Below are 3,319 nucleotides of genomic sequence, written 5' to 3' on the forward strand. Positions count from 1 at the left end.
TCACTGGGACTCAGGACCACTGCACACATACGTCCTTTAATGCTTTTCCAATTATTTAGAAAGTAGCTGTTCATATGCATGTCTGTCAAAAAAAAAAAAAAAACACTATGGTCTCTCTATGAGAACTGGTACTATCTTCTCTGCTTTCCTAGCCCTAATTCCCAGGACAATAACCAGCACATGAAATCTGCTAAAGAACATTTGTTGTCTAGTTTCCTAATTTTGTCCCAAAGGACAAAATGTGTATCTTTTCTTTCTTTTTGGTTCAGCCACACCAGGGAACTGCGCTGGGCTAAAGTATTGGAGCTAACAGTAATAGACTCCAGTGCTCTTCATGTCAACAGAGAAGTGAGTGCCTCTCACCTGCAGAGAGGCAGAGGAACCTAGCACAAGAGGGGCCACAGGTGGGAGCAAAGGATTCTGTGTGGTTCTCTCTTACCCTCTTTTTTTTTAATGGTTTCAATTTTTCTTTTTATTATAACATGAGCTAAATTTAAGGAACTAATCTTTTGAGTTTATTTCCCAGAGTTGTCAGAATATACAAGTGACAATGTAACTCATGAAAATATACTGAAAAGTATAAGAGCTGATGTAAAATGGTAATCAAGGTTCCAGGTATCAAGGAATTAGAGTAAGTGAAGAATGAAATCAGTCAGGCTACTGCCTGAGAGAAGCAGGATGCTCTGGTTTAGCAAGGTGCCATCAAGGAATAGGAAAACATCAAATGTGTGGTGGTAAGTCATAGCATGAGAAAGATTTCCACTGGGCAACTCTCCACCATTTTTACTTTTGTAAATGAGTTATTCTTCATTTAATAACAGGATTCTCTTAAGCTAACATTTCAAAATTAAAATCATTTGTATAGGTAAGGTAAATCACAGTATAATGATTAGGAAAATTTTCTTCTTTTTTAAATCAAAAACCCTCCAAATGGTCAGGGATTGATGGAGTTGGGATGACAAATGTACATTTCAGACTGTCATCACCAATGAAAAAATAAAACATTTTTATGGACTTAAAACTGTCAATGCACTTAGATTTGGCACTTTTGCCTATATTAATTTGGCACTTTTGCCTATATTAATTGGCCTATATTAATACAAGGCCAATAGAAATTGGCCATGTAATGAAGTCATTTTAGTGAACTACCAACATGTAAATATAAGAAAAATAATTTCTTGGTCAATTTCAGTGAAACTTTAAAAAAGATTGTCTCTAGAGAACATTTGTTGAGAACAATGCTTTTTCAGTCACATTCTGATACTCAAATCCACTTTATAATCCAATTATAGATTCATCTTTTAATTGCACTAATTTTTAAAAAGCTGTGAGATTTCCATTTCTTCAGGAGATATTTTCATCACTGTGTTCTTCAATTCCACAGGTTAAGCTTCCTTCATTATTATTAAGAACTTCATACATGTTAGAGAGATTGCCATTCACTGCTTTTTTGTCTTTCAAAAAGACAAAGGGAGACTACCTAGAATAAAGCTGATATCTTTAGAGGCATGCAACAAGAATATTCCCACAATGATTGTAAAAGTACCATCAAAGTACCATCGACATCATCAATAGGCATATCTTGCCACTTCTTAAAAAGACCAGCTAAACATGGGGCACCGGGGTGGCTCAGTTGGTTAAACGTCTGACTTTGGCTCAGGTCATGATTTTGTGGTTTGTAGGTTTGACCCCCATGTCAGGTTCTGTGCTGACAGCTCAGAGCCTGAAGCCTGCTTCAGGTTCTGTGTTTCTCTCTATCTCTTCCCCTCCCCCACTCATGAGCGTGTGTGTGCACTCTCTCTCTCTCTTTCTCTCTCAAAAAAAAAAAAAAAAAAAAAAAAAGAATAGCTGAACCAGTTCAAACTGAGGTTGTAAAAAATATGTAATATACTGAAGTGAGAATGAAAGTATTGAATATACCCAGGGCCCTGCCCAGGTAATTAATCTGTGTGCTCTCATAGACTATAAGGCTCAGCAGCAGAATCCTGGCCAGATGTCACAACACAGACTTTCCAGCAAACATCTCTTTGATATCAAGGCCCAAGCCCTTAACACAGGACAACAAAAACACTCTGATTACAGAGCAGATTTCTATGCACACAAGAATGTTTTTCTGTCTATGGCAAGGTCCCACCTCAAAGATTAATATCAATGACACAATGACCACAAGGGTTGCAAAGACTACAAAACCTGGATCTCCCAGCTTATGAGACATTTCGTTTGAAGTCTTGATCTCCTCTTCTCTAGAGCATGAATGACCATAACTATAGATTCTAGAATACTTAGCAAACAACCAATTTTCCCATGAAAATTATGTCTTTCATTTAGAGTGGGTGTATGAAGAAAGGATGCACTTACTGGGATGCTGAGAGCTCCTAATGAAGTCACAAGGGTGGCTGGTGCAAAGGCATATGCAGCAAAGTTGGCCACCTCACCTGCTCCCATTGATAGCAATCCAGCCCACCACAATGATTCTTTAAGATATGCATGGCCACCTTGACCTGCTCTCTTGGAGCCTTTCCTGGCAACTTGCAGAAGACTTTGTTTTTTTTGTTGTTGTTGGGTTTTTTTGTTTGTTTGTTTTTTCAAAATGAAACTCTTGCCAATGAAAATGCTGGAGCTCATAGCCAATCCCAGAACAGTGTAAAAGTTGTATTTTCCATGCCCCTGGATCACTGCATTCGTTACTGAAAAAGTTCTTATGAGTCACAGTGATCACAAAACAGAGAAATGACTGGCGCTGGAGGCAGGATTATGCAGTCTTCAAATATGTAAGTTTAATATGGTCTCTCTTATGAAAAAAGGCGGAAAGAGGTTTTAGAGATGACTATTCACTCCCATTTTCTTATAAATGTTACTCTTTACTCTCATTTAAAGTTTTAAACCCAGGCAGAGTAGCTCGAGCCCCAGTTGGAGGCTGGCCATGTGGCTTCCCCTCCACTATCTGGCCCTGATCACCTCCACTCACATGCCCACACAGGCTGCACAGGCCACCCCCTCTTGAGCTCCCGCAGCCAGTGCCTTCCTTGCCATACAGGAGGAGGTGAGAGCATCTAGGGCTGCAGCCATGCGCACCTGGCCTCCTCCATGGGGGTGCACCGAGGGGAACCTGCCCCAGATGACATGCGACCCCTAACCCCTGTCTCAGGAACCAAGGGCAGTTCTCTATCACTTTCCATCCCAAGAAGTCATCTCAATTCCAGGTGCTGAAGGAAACATCATCACGTTAGGAGAAGGGGGTAAAGGCTTTTTTTCTCTTCTGGGGTGTTATTTTAAAACAGTCCCTAAAGATTTATCTTTAATAATTTAGAGGCCCCAT

General features: G+C 39.9%; 1 pseudogene; it reads right to left on the reverse strand.

The window, feature by feature from the left end:
• Positions 1-1,317: 1,317 nt before the first annotated feature.
• Positions 1,318-3,069, reverse strand: LOC101084162 (annotated as a pseudogene).
• Between the last annotated feature and the right edge of the window lie 250 nt (positions 3,070-3,319).

The sequence above is a fragment of the Felis catus genome, chromosome A1 (genome assembly GCF_018350175.1).
Source record: "Felis catus isolate Fca126 chromosome A1, F.catus_Fca126_mat1.0, whole genome shotgun sequence".
NCBI classification, from domain to species: Eukaryota; Metazoa; Chordata; class Mammalia; order Carnivora; family Felidae; genus Felis; species Felis catus.